A 19,421-nucleotide genomic window follows, 5' to 3' on the forward strand; every position below is an offset into this window, starting at 1 on the left:
ATTTGCAGGTAAATGGTGGGACCTGGAAAGGATCATCCTGAGTGAGTTGTCCCAAAAGCAAAAAGACACACATGGTATATACTCGCTCATATAGACATACAACATAGGAGAAACCCACTAAAATCTGTGCATCTAAAGAAACTAGAGAGAGGACCCTAACTAAAACGGTCAATCCCCATCCTGAAAGGCAAAGAGGATGGACATCAGAAGAAGAAGAAAACAGGAAACAACCTAGGAACCTTCTACAGAGGGCTTCTGAAAGCCAGAAGAAGAAAACAGGAAACAAACTAGGAACCTACCACAGAGGGCCTCTGAAAGCCTCTGCCCTACAGACTAGCAAAGCAGATGCTGAGCTTGATGGTCAACTGTTGGGCAGAGTGAACGGAATTTTATGTAAGAAGTGGGAAATAGTAAGAGCTGGAGAGGACAGGGTCTCCACAAGGAGAGCAACAGAACAAGGAAATTTGAACACAGAGAACTTCCCAGAGACTCATACTCCAACCAAGGACTATTCATGGAGATAACCTAGAACCCATGCACAGATGTAGCCCATGGCAGTTCAGTGTCCAAGTGGGTTCCATAGTAATGGGAAGAGGGACTGCCTCTGACATAATCTGATTGGCCTGCTCTTTGATCACCTCCCCCTGAGGGGGGAACAGCCTTACCAGGCCACAGTAGAGGACAATGCAGCCACTTTTGATGTGAACTGATAGACTAAGATCAGAAAGGAGAGGAAAACCTCCCCTATCAGTGGACTTGGGGAGGGGCATGCATGCAGAAAGGGGAAGGAGGTTGGGATCGGGAGGGGATGAGGGTGGGGCTTATGGGGGGATACAAAATGAATAAAGTGTAATTAATAAAAAAAATCATGGACTTATTTTCGTAAATCTTTGGCTATTGTACTTGTGTACCCTGACAACATCATGTGTGTCAAACTGTGTCAGTCATGATGGTTGGTTATGAAATGCCAGAGTGCTAAAACAAATGTTTGGACATAAAGAATAAATAAATGTTGCTTTGGGGATATAAAAAAATAAAAGAAAGAGGATGAGAATATTGGCCGAGCACTGGAAGAGCTAGTTGTGTCTTTTTCTGTCCCTTCTCTGTGGGATTGAACATCTGGGATAGCCCTTTGGAAGCTGACCTGGATGCAAGTTCTTGAGGAAACCGTAACTGAGGCAGTTTGTGAGGCTGAATCATCTGGGATACTTGCTTTGTCTTCATTGTTATCTGGTCTTTTGCTCTGAAAATAAACAAACTTTAAGGGTAATATGTATGTACATTTCTGCCTATATCTATCTATTTATCTGGAATATGCAAGGTGCCTAAACCAGAATCTTTTTTTTTAATGTTCTATGTTTGAGCAGGTGAAAGGCATCTATCAACGTTATAAGTACATGGAGTGTAATATAAATCTATCCATGCTATAGGAAAAGATGGCATGTTATGAGGACCAGTTAGCCAATAAGATTAAGTTGCCATGCAAAGACATTCATGTCTCAGATAATAGCAGGTCTTTCCTGGTCAAATCTAATCTTTATATGTTTTTTATATAACCATATTTTTTCATTCATTTTAGATACACAAGTATAACACATTCCCATATCAAAACTATTGCAGGTTTCCATTCTAATGTCAACACATTCTTATACTTATAGCATATTGGTTGACCTAGTTCTTCATTTGTTTTCATAACCAAGTGTTATAAAAAGCTGCTGCTCTTCCTTTTTCACTAACATTAAAAACAAAAAAAACAGAGTTAACAAAGCATTATTTAGGCTGTCCTTGGAGTCTTTACTCTTCCTTTTTGTTTAATAAAACATCTTTTTCTAAAGTACAGTTAGCTTTTTCTATAGCTCCTTGTCCTGTAGGATTGTGTGGAATGCCAGGAATGTGCTTTATTTTATAATAGGCAAAGAATGGCTTCATCTAACTGGATATATATGAGGGTATATTATCAGTCTTCATTTGTGTAGTCATTCCCATAATTGCCATTATTTCTAATAAGTGTAATTATACAATCAGCCTTTTTATAACTTCAAGCAGTTGCCCATTGAAAACATGAGTATGTATCAATGGTGTGGTGTACACACCTGTGTTTTTCAAATTCTGCAAAATGAAACATATATATATATACCTGCCAGATTTCATTTCTTTTGGTATCCCTAGGGTTACCCATAGCAGACAATGAAATTTGATTATACAGCGAACATGTAAGACATTTTTTTAAAAATTATTTCTTTGGCTTGTTGCCAAGTGGTAGAGAATTTTTTTAAACCTTTACTGTTAACGTGTTTTTCATGGAAAATTTGAGGCTTCTCACACATTTCCTATTAATAATTGATCAATTTCCTCATTTCCTTGTGCCAGTGGACACAGCAAACCTATATGAAACTGAATATGAGTAATATAATGGATAGTTTCTACTTCTGATGGCTTGTTGCAATTGCATGAATAACAAAGTTAATTTGAAGTTATTAGGAATAAATTTAGCAGTTTCTGTATGTAAAACAAACTTGTCCTTCATACTGAGAGTCGGTAATTATAGTAAGAAATTCAGGAAAATAATATAAGGATTGCATACAATTCTGATTTTTGAACTGATGTATATAAGATTTTGATCACTGCTTATTTGTCTGACTTTTAGCCTGCTGTTCCCATTTTGTTTGCATCAGTATAGAATGAAGGTGCATCAGGAATTGGTGTTCCCTTTTCAATACAGGGAAGACTCTAAATAGTTCTTTTTATCAACTGTAAATGTTTGCTTTTAGGATATTTGTTATTAACTTCTCCCAATCTTCATTGATTAACCCCAATGATATAATCTCAGCTTTAGTATGAGGCACTATAATTTCAGCTGGGCCAGTTCCTGAAAATCGACAGTCGTATTCTACCTTTTAGAATTAATTCAGAAACCTTTTCTATGTACATCTTTAATTTTTTTTTTTTTACTTTGCCTATATGGTAAAAAAGTCCATTCCATAATATTTTCTTTCCTTTGCATAATGAACACAGTAGGAGAATGAATTGAAGGCTAAATAAACAAAATACAATCAAGTTTAGAATCAGTTTGATCCACATATGCATTTTGCAATCCATGATCTGCCAGAGTTAATTCTTTTTCTGCTTCAGTTGTTAAACATATTGGACTATTTAAATCTGAATCTCCTTGTAATGGTTGAAACCAATTACTTAACTCATAAGTACTTAATCCAATTGTAAGCTTCAGCCAGAAAATTTTGTTTCATTAATTTTTTAAGATCATTAAGGGTTTACAGCTGATCTCTACCTTTTTTTTTTCCTTTTATTTTTTTTATCAGTTACATTTTATTAACTCTGTATCCCAGCCGTGTCCCGATCCCTCATTCCCTCCCAGTCCCTCCCTCCCTCCCTCATCTCCACCATGCCCCTTTCCAAGTCCACTGATAGGGGGGACCTCCTCCCCATTCATCTGATCCTGTTTTATCAGGTATCTTCAGGACTGGCTGCAAAGCCCTCCTCTGTGGCCTAACAGGACTGCTCCTCCCTTCAGGGGGTGGGGAGACCAAAGAGCCAGTCATTGAGTTCCTGTTAGAAATAGTCCTTGTTCCAAACTGTGCTTTGGACCCAGAGAAGAGCATGTCTGATTGCATGCGGGTTGATGCCCCAGGTCCCGCCTCTGAGAAAAAGGTATTGGACGGGTCCGATGCTCTTTGGGTGGATGACACCTAAATGAACATCTGTACAAAGTCCCAATTTATTTCTAATATCAGAGATCAGACCTCTACTCTTGCCTGATGCGTCTAAAACAAAAAGGGGGAACTGTAGAGAGCTGCGGAATGCTATGCCTTAAAGATGGAGCTGGTTTCCGCCTTCCACCTTCCCGATGGTGAGTGCTCTCTGTCACGAACAACTCCACATTTGGCTAAGGCCGAGGATCTGGCTTGCTTCCATGTATGTGGACCTATCTGCATTGCCCCCGTGGCACGCCTGGGTTGGCTACCCAGAGGCTATTTAAGCTGTGGGCTGGCTTTCCCCGGGGTCCGAGGATTGTTCAATGTTCCTGAATAAACTGCATTGAAAAAAAAAAAAAAGAGAAAAAAAAAAAAAAAGAAATAGTCCTTGTTCCCCTCACTTTGGGAAACCAATTGGTTACTGAGCTACCACAGGCTACATCTGAGTGGTGGTTCTAGGTTATATCCATACATGGTCCTTGGTTGAATGTCAGTCTCAGAAAAGACCCTGTGCCCAGATATATTTGGTCCTTGTGGAGCTCCTATCCTTTCCCCATCAGACTAACTCTCCTTCTTTCTTATGATTCCCTGTACTCTCCTATAAGATATGATAAACATAATGAAATCTATACACCTAAAAAAGATAATCAATTGAGCAGACATGGGGTAAGATGATCAATCCTCATTTAGAAAGACAGATGGGATGTGCATTGAACGTATGACTGGAGTCTACTGAGCGCATCTGAAAGACTCACTAGCAGTGTTTTCAAAGCAAAGACTCATGACCAAACCTTTGGCAGAGTACAGGGAATCAACGATCTGTACCTTTTATATTCAAATTTTTTGTTGATTCATGTTATAACCCAAATAGCTAATTAAATCTCCTTTTTGTATTTCTTTTTTCTGGAGCAATTTTTAAACCCCAGCATGACAGAATTCTATGTGTTTCCTTAACCATTTTCTCTAAAGTATCCTCATCAGAATCAGACAATAAAATATCTTCCATGTAATGATAAATGATAGATTGAGGGAATTGCCTATGAATTATTTTTAGTGGTTGTCACACAAAATATTGACATAAAGTTGGACTATTGAATGTTCCCTGTGGCAACACTCTCCAGTGTTATCTCTTTATTGGACCACTGTTGTTCAGAGTAGGTACTGAGAAAGCAAACCTTTCCCTGTTCTGCTCATGCAAGGGTATTGTGAAAAAGCAATCTTTTAAGTCAATTATTATGATAGGCCATGATCTAGGTAACAAGGAAGGTAAAGGAACTCCAGTTTATTTATTTTTTTTTTAAATTTTTTTTATTTTATTTTATTTTTATCAGTTACATTTTATTAACTCTGTATCCCAGCCGTGTCCCGATCCCTCATTCCCTCCCAGTCCCTCCCTCCCTCCCTCATCTCCACTGTGCCCCTTTCCAAGTCCACTGATAGGGGGGACCTCCTCCCCATTCATCTGATCCTGTTTTATCAGGTATCTTCAGGACTGGCTGCAAAGCCCTCCTCTGTGGCCTAACAGGACTGCTCCTCCCTTCGGGGGTGGGGAGACCAAAGAGCCAGTCATTGAGTTCCTGTTAGAAATAGTCCCTGTTCCCCTCACTTTGGGCAACCAATTGGTTACTGAGCTACCACAGGCTACATCTGAGTGGAGGTTCTAGGTTATATCCATACATGGTCCTTGGTTGAATGTCAGTCTCAGAAAAGACCCTGTGCCCAGATATATTTGGTCCTTGTGGAGCTCCTATCCTTTCCCCATCAGACAAACTCCCCTTCTTTCTTATGATTCCCTGTACTCTGCCAAAGGTTTGGTCATGAGTCTTTGCTTTGAAAACACTGCTAGTTAGAGTCTTTCAGATGCGCTCAGTAGACTCCTGTCATACGTTCGATGCACATCCCATCTGTCTTTCTAAATGAGGATTGATCATCTTACCCCATGTCTGCTCAATTGATTATCTTTTTTAGGTGTATAGATTTCATTATGTTTATCATATCTTATTGGTCTATATAAGTGAGTATATCCCATGTTTGTCTTTCTCCTTCTGGGATATTTCACTCAGAATGATCTTTTCTAGATCCCACCATTTGCCTGCAAATTTCATGATTTCCTCCTTTTTGATTGCTGAGTAGTATTCCATTGTATAAAAATACCACAATTTCTGTACCCATTCCACCGTTGATGGACATCTGGGTTGTTTCCAGGTTCTGGCTATTACAAATAGAGCTGCTATAAACATGGTTGAGCAAGTGTCCTTTTTGTGTACTTGAACAAACTTTGGGTATATACCTAGCAGTGGTATAGCTGGGTCTGGAAGAAGCACTATTCCTATTTGTCTTAGAAAGTGCCAGATAGCTTTCCAGGGAACTCCAGTTTATAAAGGACCCATTGGTTGAATTATTCTATTTCCTTTTCTTAAATACATTATCATCCTCCATTTTCCTGATTTGTTTTTTATAACAAATACAGGAGAATTCCATAGGCTGGTAGACTCTTCTATATGTGACTCTCCTCCAGCTGCTCTTATACCAGTTGTTCAAGTGCCTGCAAGTTTTTCTTTGTTATGGGCCATTGCTCTTGCCACACAGGTCTGTTTTATATCCATTTCAGTGGAAAGGCTGTTGGTATCTCAGCAGTGGCTCCTATTAAAATTTTGAAACTCAGTCTTTGTGATGTCCTGTGTTTGGACAATGGGTACAGCTTGAGATTTTTCTTCATTACACATATCAATATCTTCCCCAGGAGCATCTATCATTTCACCCCTAATTTCATCATTGGCTGTCTCCGGGATTGTAAGAATATTAATTTGAGTACCTCATTGTTGTAAAAGATCTCTTCCTCATAAATTTGTGAGTATCTCAACAATATAGGGTCTCAGCTTCATTTTTTGCCCTTCTGATCCCATCTATTGTACATTTTGTCTTATTTGAGATAATTTACCAATTCCTATAAACTGTGTATAAACCTTCTAAAGTGGCCATTCTGGATTCTAAGACTTTTGGGAAGGATACGGACATCAGCTCCTGTATCTACCAAGCCTTCTATTTCAACACCATTCATTTCTAATATTAATTTGGGTCTCTGATCATTAACCACTCTTTGCCAGAACACATGTTTTCCACTACTCTGAAATGCCCCTCTTGTTTCTACTGGAGAGGCTTTGCCCTTGATAGTGGGGAAATAGTAAAAGCTGTGCAATTCTATTCTCTGAATTAATTTGCATCTTTTTCTACACATATGCCATGATTTTAATTTCTTCCTAGCAATCCCCTACCTGGATGCACAATATATCTTTGAGAAGTTAGTCCATTTCTTCCCAAGATCATCCCTACTGTCCCTGAATGCAACCGGTAAACACCAGTGGTTATTTTGTAACATCAACTCTTGGGGATAGGGTAAGAGGTTTATCTGTGTCCAGATCCAAAGCCCACTGCCTTCAGTAGTATTCATGAGATCAGCAGTACTTAGTTTTATTTTCCTGCCTGCTTGTTACCTCTTGGCTGACCGACAGATGGAAAATTGCAAGGCCTCAAACTGGCAGGTTCTTCAGTTTGTTTTCCAATGGTAATAGGTTACCTTGTATGTCCCTCTCGGACCTGCAGTCCCAAGTCAAATGACACCTTTATCAGAGCATCTACAAACTCTGCGAAACCTGGACATTCAATTGTGGTCAGAAACTCCTTGTTCCAGATGACGAGTGAATATATCATATTCCTCAGAGTTAACACACCCGCCATTTTGAGCTCTGAAGCTTTTAAACTTACAATTTCTTTGTATGTGGCCAAATTCACTACAATTAAAGCATGAGTTATTTTGATATCTGAGACCTCTAGCTATGGCTTGTCCTATGATATTGGCTTGATACTCCTGAGAGTCAATTTCAGTTGTATCTCTTAGCCATGCCTCTTTTTGTGTTGCTTGTGCCTTTAATGGGCTAATTACTCTCTTACATTCAGTACTTGCATTCTTAAATGCCAAAGTCTCTATATACACCTGTCTGGCATCAAGATTTGATACAACTGTGTTTCCAGCTGAAGCCGGTCTCTCTGAGAAGTTTGTGAAGGCTTCTTGAGAGCCTTCTATTATCTTAGTAAATGAGGTAGATCTTTTCCCAGGCTCATCAACCATATTCTAATCTCTTAGTGCTGCCAAAGGACATTTTTCTAAAATGAGATAATCAGATTGGATTTGTTCTTGTAAGTCAGCATAATGCCTTTCAACAAAAATTGATCTTTGACAACATTTGTTCCCCTTGCTATATTTCATTGTTCTATTTTCATGGGTTCATCCCTCCACCATGATAACCACTGTAACGCTGACCAGCTTTCACATCTGACACAAATCCCTTCCAAACTTGGGTAATCATTGTATTTTGGGTGTCCCATTTACTTAATTTTGTTTAAGGAATGGGGACTGCATTCTGTAGGAATCAATAGACTCTTTAAACCATTTAAAATCTAACATTTCTATTGGATGCCATGTTATCTCACCATATCCATGTCCACCACCATCATTAGCAGGCATGTGCTGCACAATTATTGGGAAAACTGCTGGTGAATTTGTAACCCCAGACAACTCCTCTGGCAGTGTACTTAGCTCAAGATTAACCCCTTTGCCTTTTACAGTCTTCTGCTCTTCCCAGTCCCTTGCTGGGACCTGGCAGCAAAAGTGTGTGGAGCAGGACAAGGCAGCAAGACTGGGAACGCTGGCTCTAAGTTACCAGTGTGAACACTTTTTTCTTCCTTTACCAGTGGCACTGTTTTCTTCCCAAGTGCTTCCATCTCTACCCGAAAACTCTCTTATGTTGCACAGCCCACTCTGCAAGGCTTATCAAAAAGAGAAAATTGAGTGACACTTCTGGTTTTCCTACCTTAATGTGCTTTTGGTTTTTCAGATCTCGCCATACCACTTGCGAGATCTTTTTTAATTATTCAAGCATCCTTCCAAACCTTTTATAGATGGAATACAGGAATAAGATGAAGCAAAACCAGAAAATACTCTCTGGAAGTGGGCAGAGTGTGGACAAAGTGGAAGAGAAACTGAGCGGCAGCCACCGCCATTTTGTTACCATTCTGAAACACTATCCTTAACACCTTCAAAACCTGCTGTTTCCTCTTTGGCATTAGAAACCAAGTTTCCCATTCTGCATAGCCACTTGTGTGCAGCACCTGTAGGAGCTGGTTTTTAACCTCTACTTTGTTTGGGGTTCCTTAAGCCTCTACCTCCCTTCAAATCACCCAGTGCTAGGTAGGAGAGAAAGAAGGTTAGAAGGGAAAGGGAACATAGACCTCTTTAGACTTGGTTCCAGTTGGGTCAGGCGGTGGATTTCTTTGGGAAAATACCAATCTCAGTTATCAGGTTATCTAGCAGTCCAGCAAATGACAAAAGCAGCAAGATGAACACGCAGCCTTCTTCCTCCTCAATCCATGTCCTCGAATCCCCTTCCTGTCTATGGGCTCTGGTATTTATACTCTCTCATAGTCTTCAGCTTTCCAGTAACTCCAGCTGGCAAAGACCACACCCTTCTCCTAGAGGCATGAGGCTGTTATCAGCTGTGGGTAAACCAAGGCAGTCCCATATCCCACCCTTGAGATTAAAGCAAAAACCTGTTTTTGTAACATAACTGAGTTTTACAGAAATCAAAACTTCCACTACACCTCTCTCTTGAAGAATGAAAATATATAATTCATTTTTTATTTTGTAGTACCCACAGTTGAAAAACTTATTTTTAAAAGCTATTTTAGGTTTTAAAAGAGACCTTGGAGTTTTTAATAGCTTGAATTTTAAAATGCTTAATTTTGTATAGACTGTGGGACCTTTAAGACTGGGAATATTTTATATTGTAATGTTTATATTATTTGTGCTCTTGGGAACTGACCATAAAAGGAAAGGTTGTGGCTTAACAGTGATGTTGTTTATATGTCAAGTTTACAAGGAGTCAGTTGAGATGGGCAGTTCTAGATCAGCTTGACACAAGGGATAGTCATTAGAGGGAAGGGAGCCTCCATTGAGAAAATGCCTCTATGAGATCCAGCTCTAGGGCACTTTCTTAATTAGTGATTGTGGGGAGGTCCCAGTCCATTGTCGGTGGGGCCACTCCTGGGTGAAAGAGGGCCGACAAAGGCACGGGACGCTAGCCAGTAATAAGCAGCACCCCTCCACAGCTTCTGCATCAGCTCCTGCCTCCGGGTTCCTGTTCTGTCTGAGTTGCTGTCTTGACTTCCCTCAGTGATGGACTGTGACTTGGAAGGGAAAGATGAAACAAACCCTTTCTTCCTCAAGCTGCTTTGGTCACAGTCTTTCATTACATCAGTAGTAACCCTAAGTAGGACATATGCTTAGTGGCAGCATGTCAGAGTCACTCATCTTGGTCTCTACCAGAGTGTTTTCTCTGGTAACTTTCTATGACACACATCCCTGGAATAATCCACTTTTTCTTTAAAATTATTATTAGTTGTTTCTTCTTAATTTTCTTCTTAACTTTCATTTTTCTCTAAAGACGGCCATTACTTCCCTAATGTCAACATTAAGCCCTTTCTATAGTAATTCTGCTCTTTTGCAGCTTCACTAAATCATGCCCCAGTATACGTCTTGCATATGGGAAGATATAGGTTTGAATCTCTCTAACTGAGCATGCATGGGAAAGCAATAATTAATTCCCTATATTATTATAAGAAAAACTAGCTTAAAGGACACTGATAGTAAAAAAGGCAATTAAAAAAAACCTTGGAATTGTGTGTTTTTGTTTATAAACATTTTGTCAAATTTTTTTTCTGGCATTTTAAAGTTATAGTTTAACTTACATTTGAAATTAGTCTACAAATGGTTTTAAGGGAATGAATAAGAAACAAATGTAACTTAGAACAAGAAATATAAGGGAATAAATAATAGAGAAAAGAGGACCGTAAAACCCAAGTCCCTGAAGCTACATACACAGAATGCTAGACATAACAGAAGGGAGACACACATTTCTTCTCCACAGTGAAGCACATAGTACAAGCAGAGAACAGAAGCATTAGGAACGTTTTCATTAAGACAATTACCGAAAATATGTAGATTAAAATTTTAGAATCACCCGAAAAACATGCACATTAGCATGAATTAAGATATTAAGATTTAAAATGAAGGAGCTTAAAGCTTCTTTTCTGAGGAATCAATCTGACAATATTCATTCATGTTATTATTTTGTGGAAAATTCCCCAAATCACATCAGTATACCTTTACGTTCTTCTAGGCACAATGAAAAGGTGATCCTTAATCATATACGGTGTTCTAGTTAGCCTTGATTGTCAACTAATGCAGCCTGGAGTCAACGGACAAGAATCCATCTGAGGCATTGCCCAGGCCAGATTGGCCTGTGGGTACATATGTGGGGATTGCCTTGACTGTTAAATGATGGAGAAGACCCTACTGTGGGAAGCACCCAATTCCCAGCAGGCAGTCCTTACTGTAAGGGAAAGCTAGCTAAGTATGAGACTGTGCGTGAGCCAGCAGATGGACCACTGTCTCTGCTTTTGATTCTTCTTTGACTTTGCTTAGTGATGGTCAGTTACGTGGAATTGTAAGCCAAATCATCCCTTCTATCATGTTGTTGGGTTTTTTTCATTGTTTGTTTTTTAAGATAGGGTTTCTCTGTGTAGCCTTGATTGTCCTGGCAGGCCTCGGGCTCACAGAGCCAATATTCAAAGGTGTGGCCCCTGGTATATTGACCAGGCTCTGGTGGATGACTCCAACACCACTGAGTATATGAGTAATAGAAATTGGACTCTGTGTGTTACAACAGCAGAGAATAGGACACATAAAGTTGGGAGAGAGGTTGGTCTAGGAGGAATTAGGGAGAAAGAGTAGAATATGATCAAAATATATTGGATGCAAATATGAAATTCTCAAAGAATTCATACAAATATTATTTTAAAATATATATTCAGAAATTGGGAGATAACTGAAGGAATAAATCACCATGAAAATAAAAAAATTAAATCATCGTAACAGTTAAAAGAATTTTTCATGCAAATTTTATTAGTGTCCACAAATCAAAATCATTAATTTCTAGAGACTAGTGACATAGTTTCTATTTATGTTAATTGGCTTATTAAAGAGTAGATTTAATTAAAATATCAAATAACTCATCTTCAAAATCATTTTAACCAATTAAAGGGAAAGTGAAATATTCCAATAATTTTTAATGAATGTAGTTTTTATTATGTCTCTACAGCCATATATTTTTAAATTTGTGATGCTAAGGTCAAATAAGTTATTTTTATTGTTCAGTTTGTTTGTTGAATACTGTTATTTCCCTTTAATGCTTACTCTACACTTTCCAAGCCTTATACTGGGATGTTAACTAAAACTGAACAATAAGTAAATGACAAACATGTAGAGTAGAACAGATTCATGTTCGAAGAATCTAGTAAATAGTTCTTCAGTAAATACATACCCAGTGGACGGCTTTTGTTTTAGGACATTATGACTGATTAATCAGCAGGTGTGTCTTGAACTTTTCCCTCTCTTCTCAGAGTGCAGTGCTGGAGAGAAGGACCTGAATTGCAGGACCATGTGCCAATCATCCCACATTTCCAATCTACATTCTCCCAGTCAATATCTACCCCACTCTCTGTGGAGGATTAATTTTCATGGGCACAAAGGCTTACTAGAATGCTCAGCTCATGCTGTGCATGTTCTGGAAATGGTCACCGCTGCTCTTTACATTGTGTGAAAACTCACTGTCATCTCTCAGAGATTTGCTCTTGGGGCCTCAGCACGCTTGTCATGAATTCACCGGGAACTTGCCAGCTTTAACAGTAACATTTATTTCAGAAAGGAAATAAAATCATCTGGCCCAGAGTTGAAAGCATTTTTTAAATTCATTAATTTATTTTTTTTTAATGATAAGCTAGGGTAGAAAGAGACAATGTCTAAACACAGATATTTACTAGTTAGCAGACTGCTGAGTTGAGATAGAGTCTCACCAATGACTATTTCCTGTTTGGTGGAGGGTCTTCTCAGAGGGGACAATTAGTATAGGCTAGGTGGCAATCAACAAAATGGGCAAAAGGGAAAAAGGAGAGCAGGGTGGTGTAATCAGGAGTGCTGAGTGAGGGAAGTGTGCTGACACATTTTTTTATAATGTCATGACTACTAGAATCAGAAAGCTGGAAGTTAGAGAAGAAGAGGGAGGAAGGAAGGAAGAGAAGGGAAAAAGGAAGAATGGATGAAAGGAAGGAATGAAGGAGCAAGGAGAGGAAAGGAGGAAAGATAGGCAAGCAGATTTGGGTGTGAGAGTGTTCAAGGCAAATTGGGGATTTGCTTCAAGGAGCTGGGGGAGTGGATAACTGAGAATCTGTAGCTGCAAGACCTAGACGCTATGTGTGGGGTCATGACAGCACAGATCCATGTGGGGCTTGGGCTGATAGACACACTTCAGGCTTTATTTTGATAAAGACTGGAATCTTCGAGATGGTTTTCAACAGAGAAGAATGAGTTCCATTTAAATCGTTTAGGGTAGCTGCTATGTTGGAATGTAAAGGAAGGACTACGGAAATGATGCGAACGACTAGGTCTGTTATCCAGGCAAAAATGAGGCTGGCTTGGATTACAATGGTAAGAGAGAATGAGTAGTAAAAAGTGACCAGATTTCAGATGTGCTTTGAAGCTCACAAAAGTTTTCCCCTGTATTAGATGTTACTTGTCAGTAAATGAAATTGTTATTTTAAAATTTCCATTTTAATATTTCAGACATTAATTCATCCATCCATACATTTCTTTATATACCTTTGAAATGTCTAGAATGTACATTCTAGACAACAAGAATAATGTCAGCTATGAAGACTGCCAACGTAGAGACAGCAGTCCTGCACACATGTAACATATGCATATATACACATATAACATGTTAAGGTACAATAAATGTGACTTAAAGTTTAAAGTTTATGTGACCTTGGGCCAGGGCTCCACTTCTTCCCCCTCTACCATTTTCTGTGAATCTCAAGGGAAATTGTTAACTTTGTTTACAGTCAGGGCATCTAGTTAAACTGCACCATATCAATTTTCATCCCGTCAGGAGTCCCTAGGAATTATGCTGCAATTTCATTTATGTCCCTCAAGACCTTTCACAACAGCTTCAAATTGCATCAAACCCTGTATGTTACTGTTGTAAAGACAATGAAGTGACAGCTGCAGAGAAGCCACCCTTGTGCTCTCCGCCACATCTCCTGCTCTTTCTGAGGGTCTTCTCTCCTTGAATCCTCATGCTTAAGCCTGTGCTAAAATATCTTTAATAAAACACCAGCTCTGCTTCAGACTGGCTCATCCTGACATTCTTCTCTGCATGAAAGCCATGAGTCCTGGCTTTGACTCTTTTAGAAGTCTTTAAAAGAGTAAGGAAAGTCCTCAGGCAGCTGTGGGTAACTGTGACACTGCCCTTCTTGCTACCCACAGAAAACATCAAGAACACATTTTCAGTGTGAAATAATGGGCTCGAGAATATCATAGTTTTCAGTGTCTCAGTCATGTCTCAAAGACATTTTTAATTTTTAATTTTTGTTCTGGAGTACCATGCACTACATAAAAATGATGTAATTTAAAAATTTACAAAAAATTTAAAAATATTTCAAACTGACCTGGGCATAGCAGCATACATCTTCAGTCCCAGCATTCCAGAGGCAGAGGCAGGAGGATTAGAATTTCTGATGATGTACATTCATCTACCTGATAACTTTGAGGCCAGCCTGGCTGATATGAGGCCCTTCGCCCTTTACACACACACATGCACACACACACACACACAGACCCTTTGGACTTACCCTAAGTTATAGTACACTGTGTATTGATATCTTTTAAAAATCTAAAGAAAGTGCTCAAACATTATTCTAGACTGTGAGAAACAGCTAACTGACCCATTTAATATCCTGTCTCTAAGGGCTGGAGACGGCTGACTTGGTGGAGTGTGTGTGGCATGACCATAAGGAATTGGGTCTCGATGCCCAGCACCCGTGATAACAGTCCAGTCCTGGTTGCTGGTGTATGTAACCCTAGTGTGGGTAGGGTGGGGACAGGAGGATCCTCAGAGCTTGCTGGCTCATCAGTCCAGCCAAAATAAGTTAAGGTGGGGAGTGACTGAGGAAGATGGTGGAGGCTGGTCTCTGGTCCCCCCATGTACACTCACACATGTGCATGTGAACCCCATGCACACCACATGTGCACACATGCATATACTACCAGTGTGTACACAAAACAAGCAAACAAAAGCACCATCCTGATTCGGCCCACGGGGATGATATTATCAACTGGAAATACCATTCTTTCATCCTTTGTAACTACATGTGGTTATGTGAACCATTTCTGACTGAAAGAAAATTCACTGACAGAGCTCCCAGAAAGACGTTTTAAGAGATGTAAACACCACGGTGCTCCTCCAGGCCTTCTCCACTCCCTTCTCCTGAGGCTTGAGCAGTGAAGAGCAGAATCCATCTTCAGTCCTCAGATGGATGTTTAAAATCCTGGTTGTCTGGCTTCTTTGGGATGCCTTATCACAGTCTAATATTTTCTCTGCCAATGGAAGAATGTGGCAGTTTTCTGGATACGTTAATGGTGTTATGAAAAGGTGTCAGAAGGAAAGAAATGCTAAAAACATGAGAAGATTCCGTTTGAAATTTTGACTTTTTAAAGGTTTCTGTGGGGCTCTGGAAAGTTGTATTCATCTTGTTCATTTTTTTCTTACCTCTGTTGTGTCAAACATGTAATGGCTGGCTCCTGTTCTCTAATGGTCTCACGCTTAATCTAGGAAAGTCTCAGGCTTTCTGCAGTCTTTTCTGTCTGTCTTCATCTTAACAATTAAGATTAGTAAGACCTGGAGAGGACAAGAGTTCCACAAGGACCAAATATATCTGGGTACAGGGGTCTTTTCTGAGACTGATTCTCCAACCAAGGACCATGCATGGATAAAACCTAGAACCCCTGCTCAGATGTAGCCTATGGCAGCTCAGTATCCAAGTGGGTTTCCTAGTAAGGGGAACAGGGACTGTCACTGACATGAACTCAGTGGCTGGCTCTTTGATTTCCCCCACCCCGCCCCGAGGGAGGAGCACCCTTGCTAGGCTACAGAGGAGGACATTGCAGCCAGTCTTGATGAGACTAGTCAGATGGAAGGGGAGGAGGACTTCCTCTATCAGTAGACGTAGAGAGAGGGACATGGAGGAGATGAGGAAGGGAGGATGGGACTGGGAGGGAATGAGTGAGGGAGCTATAGCTGGGATACAAAATAAATAAACTGTAATTAATATAAAAAATAAAAAGTTAATTAAAAAAATTGTCATCCTTTTCATTATTTGTGTGGACAATATGATCTACAGGTAATACACACTACACATAGATAATTTACATAAATCCGTCAACTCCCGATGCCCAGGCCTAGCTCACAGTGAGAGACAGTTGTCATTGACTGTTATAGTCAACACCAACTGACTCTGATAGCTACCGATCTGTGCATAATTAGAATGACATAGAGAGATGGTAGTAGAATCAAGTATGAGTTCAACATGTTATTTATAAAAAACAGGGGAAAACTTCAAAGTACCACAGGCAGCCACAGTAGATCTGATATAGTTGCCCTGAGGGTGGCTGCCAAAAGTACAGAGGACCTCCCACAGGGAGAAAGCTGGGTGGGTAGCTGAGGACCTTGCCTTAGCTTTTGGATTTCATTACTTTAATTTCGTGAGGCCAAGTATGTCAATACTATAAGCATCTTAATTTATTGCATTTTTGTTGTGTCTTTTCCCACCTGACAGGTCTTAACAATATATATATTAGGTCCTATTGAGTTTCTTGAAATCATTTGTTTCCCTCTGAAAAGCTTTTCTCCTGCCCTGCTGTAATCTGAGTGGAGCGATCTTGCATGCATGTCTGTAGAACAGGATTTAAGAGCTCATTAGAAATATTAAATCTAGAGGCCAGCCCAGGTGCAGGACGTTGGCTTCAGCTACATTTGCATAATAGCAGCTGGATAATTGAAGCTGTCAGTGGGTACCCAGCCAAACACAAAAGAGAAAACCACCATGTTCAAGCATGAGTTCCCAAATCTGTCTACTTTTTACTTTTTAAGAAGTTGAATGAACGTTGTTAATGTTTATTAGTATACACAGGTGTAGAATTCCAAGATTCTATTTATAAATGCTTTGACTGGAATGTCTAAGTTTCTTCTCTTAATCTTATTTATTCAAGCTAGAAAAGAAGGTTTTTGCCATTAAACCTCTTTCTTTTTTTCAGGGTAGGTACCTTTCAGAGTTTAATTATAGAAGAGCTCTAAGGTCTGCAAAGGAAAGCAGCTTGGTTTTCTGCCTCAGGGAATGTTCACAGAGAACTGGAAGAATCTATGCACTAAACGCCAAGATACAACCATTTCCCAAAGATGTGTAACACTGGAAAGGACCACAGCGTAAAATCTACAACTAAGTAATACATATAAGAAGCTTTCTGATGCAAATGTGTCTTAAGTCTTCTGTATTTGCGCTTCAGGGATGTTCACCACAGAGTCGCCTACAAAACAAAATGCCTGAGAAATTCTGTAGTGAAATGTAGAACTCAGGTACATTAATTAAGGCATCCCTTTAAAATGACACCGTGAAAGGCATCCTAAAATCTGTGAACTGGTCCTGGGTTTCTTATGAAATAACAATAATACACACATTGTATGATTTTGTATATAAATAATATATACATAAATAATATATATGATTATGATGGTCATCCAATGCTTCCTTAAAGGGAAATACTATAATCATTAGAATACTGTGATTTATTATTGGTGTGTTCCATGAATAGTCAAAGAATACCAATACCATTAATTCTATTTTTTATAACATTATTCAAACAAAACCACAAAAAAGCCCAAACAGTAAAAGCAATTATTTCTAATTGATGGGACTGAAAATTTTCCCTTCCCTTCCTTTCCCTTCCCGCTTTCATTTCTATTTTCTTTCTCTTCCTCCCACCCTCCCTCTCTCACCTCTCTCTCTCTCTTCTGTTGCGTAGACATGCAAAAGTGACTGTGTGGTTCATATGCCTCAAAGGAGACAGTAGGTGTCATGTTCTTTTGATCCCTGTCTCATTCCCTCAAGGTTTCTAGGCTTCTGGATAGTGAGTTCCCAAGAATCTATCTGTCTCTGTCTTCCAAAGTTGGGGTTACAGACATGCTAACTATGCAAGAATGTTATCTAAATCCTGGGGATTTGAACTGAGATCTTCATGCATACACAGCAAGTGCTTTTACTCCCTAAACCATTTCACCAGCTCCACAGATTTTTATTCCTACTCTTAAAAGTTTTGAGAAACTGAAGGAATTAATTTTATGATATTGGGGATGATGAATGAAATACTTTAAAAATACCTTTAAAAATAAATGATATGGAACGTATAGTTTGTTTTATTTTGTTTACAAATGCAGTATTTGAAAAAAATGCAGTATTTGCATTATACTTTTGTTAAGGCTTAGAAAATTTCCATCATTTTGCATAACATTTCTATATAGAAGACTACATCTAAAAATTTAGTTTCAGTTGTTTGGTATAAGCTGTTGAGTCCTTGAAAGCTAGAGTACCTTGGGTAAGTGCAAAGAGAATAATCATTTTTCCAAGCTGTTAATCTAGTATGAATGAGCACTTTTCAAAGTTTGACCATGACTGATTTCCTGTTTTGTTTTGTTTTGTGATTTCTGGGAGCATTATAAGATGTTCCCACAAATTCCACTGATGCTTTGCCTACACAGACTGGATTCTGTTGTTTGCAACTAAGAACATTAATTTAGAAAGTGGAATTTAAGTATTTGAAGTTTTCGTGAATTTTAAAAATCAGGACACAATTCCAGTTAGTTGAAAATACTTTTAAGTAATCTTAAGTATGCATATCAATTAAATATTTCTGCTTGGAGACAGAAGAAGCTGATATACCACAAAATAAAATGAAGAAATTTTAAGTGGGAGCTGGTGAGATTGCACAGTGGATAAAGAGTTTACCCAGCAAGGCTAGCTATCTGAGTTTGATCCTTGCTGCCCATAAAGGTGGAAGGAAAGAACCAAGTTGGAGGACTTGTCCTCTGACCTCCACACAGTGTGCCAAGGCTTGCATACAACCTCCTGTCCCCATCCCATGTGCACGCACAACACACACACACACACACACACACACACACACACACGCACGCGCGCGCTAAAATATTATAAATAGTTTAAATAATGTATTATACAGAAAAACCATAAAACAATGGTGAGCACTGTAAGTAACTTGTAACCTTTAAATGCAAATGTAGATTCCTAAGGCTACATTGATGGCACAGAATCTCAGAGATACAAGACTCTATAAGAAACAATTTAGCTAGAAAGGCAAATAAAGCCTGTGTGCAGAGAGTGGTGGCACATACTCAACAAGCAACTCAGGAACTTCTCATTCACACAGGAGGGACAAGGCACGTATTTCCTCTGTATGGCAGCTTCATGCTTTGAAGTAAATACTGTACTGTAGATTTAAAGAATGGGAAACAACAAAGAGATGTCATCCACCGCAAATGGCACCAAGTAAGTTTCCTTGTGGCATACAGTAAACCTTCGGAATGAGTAGCAGGGAGTGATCCACCAAGGCCTTTCAACTAGTGCTCAGTGTCATCTGCCCCTTTGATAATCATCAGAGCTTCCAACCACACAGAAGGGTCAGGAAGC

General features: G+C 39.2%; 1 protein-coding gene across 3 annotated transcripts in view; it reads left to right on the top strand.

The window, feature by feature from the left end:
- The window catches only part of Cfap299 (cilia and flagella associated protein 299), a 567,892-nt gene that overhangs the window by 161,172 nt on the left and 387,299 nt on the right, over window positions 1–19,421 (top strand). The gene's annotated exons all lie outside the window — the stretch shown is intronic.

The sequence above is a fragment of the Meriones unguiculatus genome, chromosome 3, assembly GCF_030254825.1.
Source record: "Meriones unguiculatus strain TT.TT164.6M chromosome 3, Bangor_MerUng_6.1, whole genome shotgun sequence".
Classification (NCBI taxonomy): domain Eukaryota; kingdom Metazoa; phylum Chordata; class Mammalia; order Rodentia; family Muridae; genus Meriones; species Meriones unguiculatus.